Consider the following 16,353-nt stretch of genomic DNA (forward strand, 5'->3'; position numbering starts at 1 on the left):
AACTCTGAAACTGCAGTAGAAATGGAATTGTTTAATTTATTAGTTCCAGATTATAATTATACACTTGATAGATTTGATTTTTGAACTGGACGACTACTTAGAGAGATTTGAAAGCTGAAAAGTACTACAACTGAAAGATAAAATACCGGACTATAGATTCCAATATTCATTTTGAACAGAAAATGGACAGATTTTGAGACATCGACCGAACAACACCAAGATATAGAAAAATCGCGCGATTTAAAAAACACATATATCTCCGAGTCTTGAGCCAATCAACATTTTTTATTACCAAATTCGTGTTCACTGGGCATAGATCTAACATACATATAAGAAAAGTCATATTTCGTCTCTGAACCATTTTTCGTATCGAACAGTGTTATTAATCATAGGAAATATGTATATATATACTGGTATTCACCCAAATGTTGACGTGAAACAAGCTAGCTATAGTCAAATATTATATAGATGTATTGCAAGCTGTGGTGTCACCCTAATGGTTTCCGTGGATTTCGGGAAACCTGTTGTTAAAAATCAAAAGTACTCCGTTGTTAAAAATCAAACATCGATCCACAGAGACATCTATGGACAAATTTGCAACATTTATACAAATCAGCGAAATTCGAGATGCTGAAAAACTCGAAATTTTGCGAGAAAACGGGTAAAGGTTGTCAATTTGTTGGAACCGTTTTAATGAAAATTGGCAAATAAACTATGATAGGAAACGATCGATCTGGAGTCAGATATCCGAAGTCTGGCAAGGAGCAACCGGTGGGATTGAACCCGTGACCACTTTGTTCGAAAGCATTATATGCTAACAACTAGTGTGTGCTGCTGGTTTATAAAGACCGAAATCTTCAAAATTCCGAACAGAATATTGATTAATTTCTAAAAGAACCTGTCGTATTCTTAAAACTTTCATGGCGAGAATTATTCATCACGTAGGGATCTTTACTATCGAGGTCGAGAGCCCCCCTGACTTTCCAAATGTCCGAGAGGCCACACGGGTGCTGATGTTGATGATTATCAGTCTCAGTCGACACCGGCCATTGTAATTCATCAACGTGGTAATTGGGTGCGTCTTGGAAAGCCATCGGCATGTGACTTATCTTGTACAACACTCGCAAACCGCGAACCAAAAGCCCAGATCACTTGTTCAAAAAGTTTCTTTTAAAACTTGATGCGGGTCAGCAGTGACTTCGTAAAGAAAAAAAATGCATGGTATATGTATGTAAAATTTCACTCGAAACCGGATTGGCGAAAATATGATTTCATAAATATAATCTGTGCGTAAATATTAAATTAATTAGCATACACGATGCGACACACATTTGCATCGCAGCTTGAAAATTGCACCGCACGCTGAAATGATACAGTGCTGTGTTTGAAATATGTAGACTTTTACTGAAAAATACGATCATTATCTAACTGCAATTTTAATTTAGTTGCGTAAATTGGTCGTCGTCGTTTCCGTTCGATTTTAATTGAAAATATGTACTAGCACAGTTAGTTATTAATCATTTGACGTTTAATTATGCGGCCGGTTAAAATTGTTCGTTTTACGTCACCTCGAGACATATTGCTCGTAATTGACTATTTATCAATCGAATGTGTGTTGCACCGTGTGAAAATACCTTTATAATCAATCGTATAAGACTAAATTGGTGCCGTCAAAAAATCTCTACGAATGAATCTTTATTTTTTATCGTGCCAATCGGTATTATAATACATTTATCGTATACCAATCGTATGTTTATATTGCTGACTAATAAGCTTGATATATTCGAGCTATAAAGCAAATGTTTTTTTAAGCTGCATATATCGATATACATATTCATAATTAGTTTCAAAGAGTCGTAAAACTTTAATATCATCATCATCATCATCATCTACAGCCATTCACCATCCACTGCTGGATGAAGGCCTCTCCAATACGCTTCCACTCGTCTCTGTTTTGCGCAACTTTCATCCATCTCACCGCACACATTTTCTGAATTTCGAGACTGAAATTCAAATGGGTGTGATTGTGTTATCGATTAGTAGCTAGCTGTTACCGATTAATACTGTACTAGAACACCATTGTGGCCACATGATAATCTATATTGATTTTATAATCCAAATGGCCAAATATATGTATGTACATATCTAATTACACTGAGCAACAAAAAAGTTATCGGAGCGGAAACTAATCAATCTTTACTAAGTTTGACCCACTCGAATATGACAATGATTTTTCTTGGCAATGAAAAATCCCAATCAATAGAAAAAACATCTGAATTCTAATACTTAATTTTGGCACAGCATTTCTAGATTTGGAATTAAAGAATTAAATACAAAATTGCACACATTTTGTAAGCGCTTATAAACGAGAGCAAGCCAACAAAAGTTATTGTCATATTCGAATTCATTGGGTCAAACTTAGTAAAGATACATAGATTAGTGTCTACTCCGGTAAGTAAAAAACGTGATTTTTTGTTGCAGTGTTATTAATAATAACACTGCACATTTTTAGCGATTTTTCATATTTATTTATGTATTTTCTCTTGTTAGTATTTTTTTATTTTTCACGTTGATTTTAACCACTTTGTCACCAAAACCTATGTAAACCCACCGGTTTAACCTATTTAAAGTAAACAAATTTCTTCTTAATTTACTAATCTAACATTTGTTGTCGAGTATAATATAATATTGATAAAACAAATACGCGATTTTTATAGCTCAACGTGGATACGGAGACTAAGGACGAAAACACACAGCGATGAATGTGGCACATGGTTTTTTTTAGATAGTTTTAAACGTGCAAAAAAATGTAGCGTGGAGATTCATGGAACGGACAGAACGCGTCGTCCCAAAATGACCCTCTGGAATGTTTTCGCTAAAATTGTATCCTTGTATTTAACCTTACTTGATAGTGATTGATAACGGTGTATCCCATATTTGAAAAAATGTAGGAGAACTTCCACGTGCCACGTTCCGTGCGGTGTGTTTTCGCCCTAAATCACGTACATACATATTACTTTCACTGTAAACATCTCGCTACAGGCAATAAAATTTGTACTCTTGGCTATGAAAGGGTTTATTTAATATGAGATTGACAGTAATGACGCAAAATTAATCGCAATATAAATTGTCGGAAGATTTCAATTCCAATTAAAGCAAGCAAACCTCTTCGATACCGCGATACGGTATCGCAAGCGGTATTTCGTGTCGTAAGATTTGATACTGGGGCTGGCATTACAGAGATGTTCGCTCGCCAGTTTCGTAATTGCACTTTCTCTGCTCGTCATTTGTAATCATTTTCGCTGGTTCGTGTGCTTATCATGCACGTATCGCACACTCGAGTATGCCTTTTGCAATGGGTATTATGACAACGAATGGAAAATCAAATGAAAAAAAAAAATAGAATGTGTGCAATCCGCTCGTGCGTGCCAATTTTAAAACGATTAATATGCAAACTGGAGCTACTTGGATTAATTGATGTACATAAATATATATACATAGTAACATTAATTCGATAGATAGTGTTTTACACTATTTCAATCCTTGAAACGGTTATCAAATAAATTGCACGAGAAAATTACAATATGGTCGGTTTTGGGTCTTTGACGTCTTTATTTTTCAACAAATGCTAAAAGATCATTTCGTCATTCGATGACCGGTTATTAAAAAGGCTTCTGGTTTATAGGCTCGGTAATATATTGTAATTGGATGCAACTTACTGAAATATAATGTTTGGAATTTCCAATGACCTTCGGTCGAATTCCAATTTTTTTTTTAAATTTCGCAAGAAGTAATCGTTGACCCCGTCGTTCGAATGTTGACATTTTACAACCGCTAGTTTCTGAATTGTCAATAAATATGATCAGCAGAGCTGAAGTACCGTTTTTACATTTTTATTTTTTCGATCTTCGGCTTACAGTTTTGGGACAATGAACGGTTTTTATGCAAACAAGGAAAGGCGTCACCTCATATAAATAAAAATTTTATATTACATCCACTGCATAATTTAAATTACGGAGTCACAGGTATTTTTAATATTCACAATTTTTCACTTTATCTACATATGTATGTACGTAGTAACAATAGATGAAGTTTTGTGATTATGCGAAAATTCGAACTCAAGATTTTGACTGACAGACACACACATTTTTAAATCAGTGGCGTGCAATGGAAATATCTCTGTTTCTATCGCGTAGCTTTATTTACATTTGCGCGAGTAGAATATAAGAGGATGCTGTGACGTCATACCGCATCCTCTTTTGTCCTGCTCGTACACACGTAAGTAAGGCTGTGAGACGAAAACAGGGAGAATTTGACCGCAAGCCACACTCACTGTCTGTGTATTTTGCGGATATTTGAACACCGTTAGTCCTATCGAACTGAAACTTAGTATCGGTTACTGAAATTATTACCGATATGACGTCAATTTTTTAAGTTGACCGGAAATGGTACCTCCCTCATAGGTGTCCTCTTTTATTGAAGTTTTTGTATACAATTATGTATCTCCCAAACCACTAACCGAATCAGACTGAAATTTCATATCTAGAAGTTTAAGCTTAATACCAAGTTATGTATAAAATTTCGGTTCGGTGATTACTGGTCACAAATTACTCGTCACAAAGTCACTAAAATCTCTATAACGGAACATCTGGCAGCCGAAAAGTCCATCATACTAACGATAACTATCATAGTAACGAGAACTTGAGTGCCAAATATTGTGTATTCGCGATTTTCATGGCAAAAATTGTCTTTGTGACCACCCCAATGTGACGAATAGTCCAATTACCTAAAATTTCATAAACATCCGTTAACCTGAAATGGCAGTTTACTCTTGTTCGATTTTTCCTCCACTATTTTTTTCGACCCCTCAAACTGTGCTCTTCACGAAAAAATTCAAGTTCTTAATTCTGTATGAATTTGATGACAATAAAAAAATTCGGATGAGACCAACCCATGACTTTATCTATGTATTTGAGGAATACAAGAAGGTCACATAATAAAAATTCGATAATTAAACATACATACACGTTCACACATACTGATTATGGGAGCGTTTTCGATAAAAATTGAGCGCAAATGTAGGCAAACTTACACAAGACAAAAGTATTATCTACTTCTGTCGGATTTTGTTAAAAAAAAAAATTATTGCTTAAAATTACTATAAATACAATACACAATAAATATCAAGAAGATAAAAATAATTTAAAAGGCCGAAATAAAATAATGAAATGTTGCTTTAAAAAAATTACTACTTCCAGTTTAGAATTCTGACCAAAATCTTATCAGCTCTAAGTTAGTTAGTTCTTCCACAATTTTTCTCGACCCCTTAAACATTTGTGCTCTTCACGAAAAAATTCAAGTATAATTCTTGTATCAATGAGGTGAAAATAAAAAAAAATCACTAAATTTAATAAACTGGAAGTGGGATGTTTTCCTTTTAGAAGAGCTAAAAAAGTTGTGACCACGATTTTTTCCACACCACTGAACGTATCAAGCTGAAAATTTATATTTGTATTCTTTATGTACTAACTTAGAGCTGATAAGATTTTGGTCAGAATTCGTAAACCAAAAGCAGTATTTTTTTTTTTTTTTTAATATTTCATTATTTTATTTTGACCTTTTAAATTATTTTTATTTTCTTGATATTTAATGTGTATGATAATTATAGTGATTTTAAGTAAAAAAAATTTTTGAACAAAATCCGATAACCGGAATAAAACTTTTGTCTTGTGTAAGTTTCCCTACATTTGTGTCGAAAATGCTTTCATAACCGGTATATGTGAACGTGTATGTATGGTTAATTATCGAATTTTGTTTTGTGACCTTCTTATATTCCTCAAATACATATATATACATATATAAAGTCATGGTTTGGTCACATCCGATTTTTTTTCATAGTAAACAATTAAATATAACTATTAAATTAAATGTATTTAAGAGGTATTTGAAAAAAATTCGACCGCATGCGAATCGAACACACGAACGACACTTTTCTTTCAATTTTTTTTTATTTAATAACTTAATATGACAACACCCATGCGATGATATTTCATCGGGTACAACACTAGTAGTCTTATATATTGTAAAAACATTTCATGAGGAGCCTCGAGTAAAACACCATCATTGAGTTTCAAGCATTATTGTATTTTGAATTTGACGGAACAAGCCTCAAGTGAAATATGTAGGTATTATACATATTTACTTCATACATAATGTACATATATATGTACATATGCATGTACGGACAAACTAAAGTTTTAATGGACTGTAAGTAAATCGATCAGATTCCTGATGGCCGTATGCTCATTGCTAGTCATCTAACGCTTGTCGTTCACATGTTTAAATTTAATTTCAGTCGTCCTGAGAGATACATTTTATTTGCTGATCACGCATTTGAACTTGCGAACAATTTTTCTGCATTCTTACCCACGCCTTTGCGAGCTGTTTTTAATTTAGTTCAATTTTTTTCGAACTTGTTGAAGACTGTCTAGAACTCATTCACACAAAAAAAAGAAAAAAATTGACAGCACAGTCGTGATCATTGAAATTGATATCCACGTATTTTCCTACTGTTTGGAAATTATATCTAAATTAAAATACATGCACACAAATTAAAATAAGAATAGGATTATTTTTATTTATATAATAATGCATGTTTTACGATCGCTTAACTATTTACGTGTTTCGTTTTTGAATAGTATAAAAAAATATGTTTGTGAATTCAATCACGAATAGCAGCTATGCAGTTCAGAGTATGTGAATAATGTTTAGCGATGTGATTATATGCGTACAATGTTTAAAAAACTTAAAACCATAAATGCCAGTGTAATTACAATATACAAGACGGAATTTCTAATAGCATCGATATCAGATTTTCCCGCACAGGTGATGTTTGTGAACGGAGGAACAGGCAGACGGAAGGTTGAACGCCATTATATATTTCAGTTTCTTTGGGCGAATGTCTTTTTCCTTTTTACCTGTGGAAGGCTGGAAGGTGAACTGTTTATACCGCGGCGCGATTGTGCTAAGGTGATGCATTGTGCAAATATGTCGAAAAGGTGTTCGATTAAAACTAATTATATAAATTTTTTCACAAGTAAGTTCACCGGTAGTTGAAATTGTAGTAGTGCAAACAATATTTTTTTTTGTCTTTTATGATTTCGTGCAATCTAACAAATGGTTCTGTGTCAATTTTGCACATGACACCTCACACACGTCACGAAAATCTTGAACATCGTTTTTTGGCACTCGAAAATTTCACCCACCAAGAGTCATACACGTGAACTATGACGATAACAAGAATTCGACTGCCAGACGTTCTATATTCGCGATTTTCGTGACAAAGATTGTCTTGTGCGAAATCGACATGTGTGAAATTGTCCATTTAACAAATAAATGTAACCAGTAATGACACCCCAATACTTAATAAATGTAATCCTTTGCAGTTTCTTAGTAAAAATGCGAATATTGGGACTAAGATATGTACGCATGTATGTACATAGATGATATATTTTTAATATGTAAAACGCATTTATTAAAAGATGGGGTTGTTTAGTGGAATTTTTATTGGTAAAATGATTAAAATAAGCTTAAATCTCACTGATTCCGAAATCAATTAATTGGAAGATATATTGATAATATAATACATTTATAATATAATATTGAATAGCTTAAAAAAAGGTAGAAAATCACTGTTTCGAATAAAATAAACAGCGCAATTCACCGATTGGTTACCGGGAGAGATTGTGGGTTCAAATCCGGCCGGAATTGAAAAATTGATTCTATTTTATATGTGATTACATTTATAACTGCTGGCAATATCTAGACAGTTATTTAATTTAGAATGACGGTCTCCTCTTAAAATTTATAAATTTATCTAATTAACTTAATTGTTGAGATGAAATTTTCGCTAATTAAATGTGATGATTGTTGCAAGCGTTATGTGCTTGCTGCTGGTTATAAAAATATTTACATACATTCTTACATTGTTATAATGTGTTTGTGATATGTACACATGTACACGATTAGCCATATAATTGATTTATGGTGACCTGATATGTGATGTCTCTTACGACATAAACTCCGAGTTGATGAAGACTCGAAAAATGAACTAAAAAAAAATGACGCATTAAGATTAGGAGTGGGAGTAGACGGTTTAAGGTCTATTCATACCTAGTCAGCACGTACCGACTTCAGCAGGTATCCGGCCGTACGAAAAGTATTCTTTGGTACATTTTGTATGGGTATATTCATACCAACCGTCACGTTTACGCCACGGCAGGCTTACAGCAGTACCCGACATTTCCTGTTCATACTTTACAGCAACATCCGTCAACGTATCGTATCCGTTTTTTTGGCCATCGTGGAAATATACATGCGAATTACGTGCCATGAGTCTGCCGCTTTGCTGTTTTGGACCAATTATCGATAGTGACATTTGACAGCTGTTCAATCTTTCAATATGGTTTTGGCGCAAATATTAAAAAAAAATTTAATTTTTTTACGGAAATATTTAAAAAAAATTTGTCCATCATCCATAAGCTCCTTATACAGTGTCCAAAACTCTCCTTCGGTTTTTCTATTTTTTAACATGGGATGCACATCAAAACGCCTCCGTGCTTTTTTATTGCCTTCTTGAGCTTCTTCTTCCAACAACAGCGTGATTATACATAATTTTTCGTTCGATAAACGTCGAAACATTTTTGCTGACTTGTATTCTGACGCGTAGCTACGAATGCGCGTGTATGCATTCATATTGCAAGTACTCGACAATACGACGTAAGCAATATTGCGCCGTATCGTCATGGCTTCTAATGTATAAGTAAGCCGATTTTGCCTTGCACTCGGCCAAATTGCTGTAAACGTGACGTGACCGCGACGTGTAGGTAGATATGAATAGAAATGTAATAAAATGACATATTTGAAACGGAGTCGTGCAGTGCTGAAGCCGTGCAGTGCTGTTAAGTATGAACAGACCTTTCATCGGCTCCTCCCATGAATCTCACGTATTCACGCGTACTTGTCCCGTAAACCTTGTACTTCCACTCCTAATGCTTTGGTACGAGTTCATTTTTTTCAAGTTCATTTTTTTGAGTCTTCATCAAATAAGAGCTTGTGCCGTAAGGTGGCCCCCTGCCATGGCACTATGACGAAAATAAAAATAGTAAGTCGTATCAAACAATAATTAATATGCACATTTATAAAAGTCTGTATACATTAGTATAATGTTCCTGATAATTTTGTTTTATTTTGACCGAGTAGATATTTTGTTGTGCAATGCGACACCTTTCCTTTGAGGCATGGTCGTCTTGGCGGCGAAGGTGGTGGTCGTTGTTGACAACCGAAGCAGTAGACGGGCTCCGATCTTTGCGTGGCTCGGTCTTGGCCCGCATTCTGCGTTCTACGCTCTGCGCTCTACGTTCTACGTTCTCCGTTCTCCGTTCTCCGGTCAGTACGATCAAACTTTAAAAATCACCGATTCTAAACATCTCGCAGAGTTGCGCAAGTCGTACGCGAATTTTGACATCGGTCAGTTCGAATTCAAACGTGGCGGAAAAACGAACGTTCGCAAATCCTATAAATCAGTGCACGCAAATGTGATCTAAACTTTGTTCATATCAGTGCTACCATATTGTTCAAATTCGATCGGCCGTTTGAAGTTTAAACACTCGCATAGTAAATAATAAACAAAAGAGTATACCGATTTGATTTTTAAACTTTCGAGTGACGCATATCGCAATGTTGATTTAAATCGACCATAATCCACAAAAAATAGTGCTTCAATATTATCATATAATTGATTCCGAGTCGAACGCTACAGTTATCTGCGGTTTTCGATTTGGGTTTTATTTTATTTCATAAAAAACGTGATTATTTAGGTACAACAGGTTGGCGTTGGAATCAAAACTTTTTTTGTTTGCGCAGGAATTGTGGTCAAGTTTCATATTTTGCCGTGGATTGTTGTGGAAAACGTTTTGCTTCAACTGTTGTTTTGAACGCCCGAGGTATGTAAAATTTCATTTATCGTATTATACTTTGAATGTACTCCCTTTTAGTATAAGATTTAGGTATTCAATTATAAAAATTTGTTAAATGTGATATATATACATACATATATTTTAAAAAAATGGGTTTGTATCTTGTCCTGCCGTTTTCTATAGGAATCTCTCAACTGGTTTTTACGATTTTTATTACAAGTCTACTTCTATGTATGTATGTATGTATATAAACGTTCACGGCACGTGAAAGAAATTGTTCTAATTTCACGTACCTACTTCAAAGTGGTTCGATTTTCTCAAATTCTACGACATTGAATAGAAATTTCGATGATTTTAAATTTAGTAAAATTTCGTAATGATCGTTCATGTACATACGCATCTGCCCAATTAATTAGTTTCGTTTGGATTGTTAATTTCCACTTAACTTCAGGTATTATTTATTGTACGATTTGGCGAATGTATCACACGAAATTGATCCTCATTTTGATTTGATAAAATTTGAATTAATCTATTCAAACGAGAGAAAGTTTTATTTTGCCCGATCCAATTAGAACATAATCGATCGATTTATTCGTAGGGGAAAAATTTGAATCGACTCTGTGTCAATTAAATGTGTAATTTTTACTTTCTCCGCGTGCCGAAAGACAGCGATAGCATTATATTATGTATCGAATTAATAAAAGTCGTGAGATTTTTGACTGATTTGTATCAGCTATGCATAATTTCCCCGAACAAATTTTAAACAATGATGAATTAAATCGCTTGTCTATTTTTTATTGTTCATCATATACACGTATACGTGTATTTGTAAAGAAATTATAGGATAGGTACATACATATATACTGATACATTTATTTACGTCGATGATGTTTTGATATGAATGACCGCAGCCTTGAGATCATCATCTTTCTGCCAAAAATTTTCCGGTTTATAAAGGTTGAAGAGCACGAACTATACAAATGTAAATAACTGTTTTATAAATTACACGTAAACATATTGAGATTTATTGTTTCTTTTTCTGAAATTGAAGTTGATTATTTATCCTCTTCTTCAAGGTTTAACTGTTTGTTTTTTTACATACACTAATTTTATACACATTGATACATAAATGCTAATGTTAATTGGGATCTCTTTCACGTTTTTCGGAATTCAGTTAAATTCAACGGTAATTGATTTCGACTTTTCGGTTAATGACGGATTTTCTCAAAGTTTGAACTGCCGAAACGGTATTAATGATCGCTTAAATGTCGATTTTATAGCGTTTATGAATGCTTAACGACCTCTGTGATTAAATCTCGAGGTATATTATGAGTATTTTAAACGTTTTCGTGATATCTTTAATGATCCTCGTCAAATTTTGACGGTCGTTATAATTTGTCATTCATTGCCCTGGGACGTTGCCCTTTCCATTTTAGATCGAAAACATAGAAATTTCACTCTTATTCTTCAAATGATGCCTTTTTCGGCGAACTTTCAAATCAAATTTTCTTTGAATCAGACTAATGAACGTCTGTCTGCCTCTTGAAATATTATAAAATTTTATGTTCATTATCGCGTACAATAAACAAACACATTACTGACAATTTATTACTACACTTTATTTTTCATTGAAACCAATACACATATGCAAGTTTTTTGCAATACATACATACGTATGTATACACATGCATCTATTGCAGTTATAAATCTTCTTTCAATTAAAAAAAAATTGTATTTTATTAGTTTTAATTATTACGATTACATGATTCTATAATTTGCTTCAATAACTATCATATTGTAGGAAGTCATTACCATACAAAAAATACAAACATTATTAATAAAATATAATCATCATTTATTTGAAATACGCTTGGACTTTAATGTTTTTTTCTATATTACAAAATATTTATTATGTTTCGGTAGTTATAAAGTAACACTAGATTCAAAAATGTTTTGCAATATTAAAAAAAAAATAAACTTATAAAGTCAAACAAATATACGGGAAGTACATATATACGGTTCTAGGAGATTGTAATGGAAAAATGTATTGTTCTGTTAAAAATTATAATTAAGTAATACCAGTGGGCATGTAATTTCCGTAGTGAAAATATAACTATACCCATTGAATGTGTAATTAGATATAAATTCACTGAAACGTCAGTGTAATTATGATTTCACTGCTGTTATAATTTCACTGTAACATATTCATTGGCACATGACGTCATACCGAGTCCCCTTGTCTCCTAATCGCGCACACGCAAGTAAGGCTTAGCGATAAAAAAAAACAGGGAGATTTTCGCGGCACGCCATTGCTAGATACATACATACGTACTTAAGATCAATTTTATGTTTGAACGCTTTCACGCAACCTTGCACTATCCTTATTATAATACAATATGGATTTAATAAATCAGAACTATTATTTTCGCATCCTTGTAAGATCATCGATCATAAATTCAACAAGTGGTCACCAATTCAGAAAAAGGTTACTCCCACGTTAATTTTAGATGCACAGGAAAAGGGCTCTAAAACAGTCGTGTAATTTCGCAAATGCAATTATACGTCCTATTGATTTATACATTTCTGGCATAGTTTCAAAATACTTTTGTCAAAATAAAAATACAAACGAATTTTTATACCGCCTATAAAGTTTCATGTTTTCAACGCGTGGGTGACTTACATACATGTAGGTTTGTACATACATAAATACGTAATTGGGAAACCGACGTGAGTCAGATGTTTCGAGCTGCCAATTTGCAAAAACTGCATTGATTGATTCTTCAAATACAAATCGTTTTGATTCATGTCTGCCATTAACCTTCGTTACTAAGGGCGTTCGCCCAATTATTACCTATCAGGTAGGATTTTCAGTGGAGTTCACCTTCATATTAGAACGTCGCACGGCAAATATCCGGGTCAGATATTCGCCGAGTGAAACTCTGCAAATTATAAAAATTTATTCTCGCGGCAATTTGTTCACGACTAAACGCCCGAAATGATATGTGCATATATTCAAAAGATTCGTTTTGCAATTGCACACAGAAGCGGAGGCACCCACTGAACATGTTCAGGTATAATGAATACTTTATTAACGCATTATCTTCGTTTATGCGATGCAACTGTATAATACTATTATATGTATGTATTATTACGACACATCATATCGTTTGAAATGCACATCTGGCCCGTGTTTCTCATTGTTGTCCGCATACTATTTATTAATTACCATTGAATTAATGCCGCATACCGGTCTATCGAGTTTCGACACAGTCGAGCATGCCTCGCATACCTACTTAGTAAAGTTGGGATTTCGTTTATTTTCAAAGATGAAATTGTACGCCTCATGTCACATCTTTTTGCGTAATAAAATCAGTTTATCAATGTCAAATTTGAGCTCGGGTTGCCTTTTGAATTATGTACCTGCCGCGTCTCGGGTGATAACAGATCAGATTCCACGGATTTCCCATTACATTGTTTCGATGAAAAAGTGTAATAAATTAAAGTAACGCTTTGTTTACTTCCAGTGTGCGGTTAGTCATCGATTTACATACAAATTACATGCTTCTATTTGTTAGACTAAATATTAAAATGTATTTATTATGCATTGCCTTATATTTGAACAAGAACTTTAACATTTTGTTATTATCTACTGAAATAGTTATTGAAATTCACTAATACATACATACATATAATTGAAATGTAATAGTTATTAATCGAATTCGTAATGAAGGTAAAGGGGGGGGGGGGGGGGTGGTAAACGATAATCTGATATTGATATTTGATATAAAAGTGTGAAAAATTTATTCAAAATAAAATAAAATGTTAAAAATTGTGATACAGTTGGTGGCTGATTTAAAGTATCTTTTATTATTTTTGAGAATTATTTTTATTTGTTTGGTCGGTTATAAATCGGATCTGTTAAATTTATTCCTTTTAAGACATGTTACCATGCAATCTAAAGTTCTTTGAGATAATGTTCGGACCCGAAATATGCGGTCCAAGAACAAATAAGGTGTACTCAAGGTACGTATTTAGGGCGAAAAAACGCAGATAGGCACGCGGGTTGTTTTTTTTTTTAGATTTCATAGTTTTGCACTTGCAAAAAATCGCTAGCATGCACAACCTATGCTATGGCTCACAGGCTTACATCCTTGACGTAGGTTTGACATTGATCGATAACGGTGATTCTCATATTTTTACTTTTTTTAAGAAGTGACGGAGAAACTCGTGGAAAAAATAAAAACCATGCAGATATTTCACAGCCGACGCCAAGGACGTGCTGCTGCAGTCGATGCAGTGTGTTTTCGAATTTTATTAAAGCCAAAAGTCAATGTTTACAAGAAAATAATAATTTTTCATTAAACTATGTATGTATGTTTTACGTATTCGATAAAAAGTCTTAATATTCATTTTTAATACTTTTATGTATGTATGTACATAGTTTTATGTGTGTACACAGATCATACTTAAAGTTGAAGTGGACTTTGGTATCCATAATTTCGTGATAGTGGATTTAGTCTGCACAATACAAATTGAACAGGTGAAGGTCGAGCATGGAATACTACACCTGAATACCACTGATCATAGCCTAAATAGCGAAACAAGATGACCAATACGAGAATGGTATGCAGGTAATGTGTTCGACATGCCTCCAGCAGCGTGGCCAACTTATTTTGAATGAACTATACATACATAATGTGTCGCAATTGCGAAAAGAAAATGCATATTTACACAAGTATGCAGGTACATACATACATGCGTAATCTGAGTATTCTACATACATATGTTCATTTTGTAATCCAACTCTCGCGCAACTTGAACACTTTAATTTGTCACATAGTGTTTCGACGATTCAGCGTAATTGCCACTGTTTTGCATTTTAATTAATTTCGATATATTACGTACGCAACTTCGGTCACAGTTTACCGATTATTATCTCTGTGATTTCGTCGTATTTAATATTCCCGAGTGAACGTTTGTTACAATAAAATACATATTTCATTTTTTGCAAGTGTCCGTGTCGAAACTTCGCGTCTAGTGCTAGTTCGTAATGAATGAAAATGCCGTTTTGTTGCAATCTATTCGGAAAATTTCACCTCCTGCTTACGTGTAGTAGATACGAGTCGATTGTCTTCGCTGTTTTGTTTCTCACCAATCTCGAGTAGGTACACGGATGCTGATGGTGTTTTAATGTATGTAAAGTGATTTTGTTTCGTGTTCGCGAAAATCGTCTCGTTTTTGACCTTTGCACGTTATGTTCAAATTATTTAACTGCCAATGATAAATACCTAGTAAACAGTGTTGTAGTAAAAAGCATTCGCTTCGCTTTTCAAATTAAATGTTTCGAAAGCGCGCTCTTGGATGAGAGTTTGTTAAATTGTTTAAAAGCGTGTCCGTCGTAAGAGTGCTGTTTATCTTGCATTTCTCACATTATTTTTGCTAATGAAGTGGCTTTGAATAGCACGAATTGAAATCTATTAAAGGCTAAGAAGGAAGGTGTGTAAATACCGAATATGCTTTCGGAATTAGCATAGATTGAGCGCAAACTTTCAATGTTCGATTGGTTAATTAAATTGCATGTAGCAATGTTGTTGTACAAAATAATCAGATATGCTTACATACATATGTACATAAAAATAAGACCGACTATTTCCCAAAAGCCATATTTTTTAAAAACCAAAGTTTAAAATCAAAGGTGTCGCGATTTCAATGACTTTTTTTAGAAAATGTTTGATTTTTCTGAAAAGATTATATGCTATAAGAATTATATTATGTAGTATTATATTTTTAATCTTAAAAAATACTTAATTACCTATTTTTGCATCAACCCTAGATTTGCCTGCCCATGCATGTCTGATAAAATACTATGAATTTTAATCAATTCGATTATTCGTCACTTAAAGCTTAGACTAGCAGAAACCGCAACAAATTTTGAATATGTCCGATTTACATATTTATATATGTAAAATAAAAAAATACAACCATATTCTGGTCAATTTTTGTCTCCCTCCCATTGAAAAAGCTTAAATGACGTCCCTGAAGGCGTGTCAAAATTTATGACACGTGCCGCGTGCCTCTCAGTGTGTTTTCGCCCTTAGGTAAAGACGTACTCCGGTACGCCAAATCAGTACCACAGCGTCCCTCACCCCTGGATTTTTTTTCCTTGTATTGACAGGTTTAACGGCGATGGATAATGGTAATTCTTGATCGATAATGGTGAAACTTGTCGATCTAATGATCGTATGAATTGCATATGCACGCGCGACATCGGTATGGGCAAACCCAGCGTTGTGAAGATACTCCCCTCATCGCTGAAGTCTACGTACGCGTCCCGTACCGCATTTTTGAGTGCGTTCTTACCATTATAAACTCTGTC

General features: G+C 33.9%; 2 protein-coding genes across 2 annotated transcripts in view; both read left to right on the plus strand.

The window, feature by feature from the left end:
* LOC143920309 (myogenesis-regulating glycosidase-like) overlaps positions 1-16,353 on the plus strand; it is a 950,780-nt gene that overhangs the window by 3,593 nt on the left and 930,834 nt on the right. The gene's annotated exons all lie outside the window — the stretch shown is intronic.
* Positions 9,295-16,353, plus strand: part of nahoda (DOMON-like domain-containing protein nahoda) — a 54,414-nt gene continuing 47,355 nt past the window's right edge. The window contains exons 1-2 of the mRNA XM_077443244.1: positions 9,295-9,447; positions 9,879-10,004. The gene's annotated coding sequence lies outside the window, so the exon portion shown is untranslated. The remainder of the gene's footprint in view (positions 9,448-9,878; positions 10,005-16,353) is intronic.

Source organism: Arctopsyche grandis, chromosome 12, assembly GCF_051622035.1.
Source record: "Arctopsyche grandis isolate Sample6627 chromosome 12, ASM5162203v2, whole genome shotgun sequence".
NCBI classification, from domain to species: Eukaryota; Metazoa; Arthropoda; class Insecta; order Trichoptera; family Hydropsychidae; genus Arctopsyche; species Arctopsyche grandis.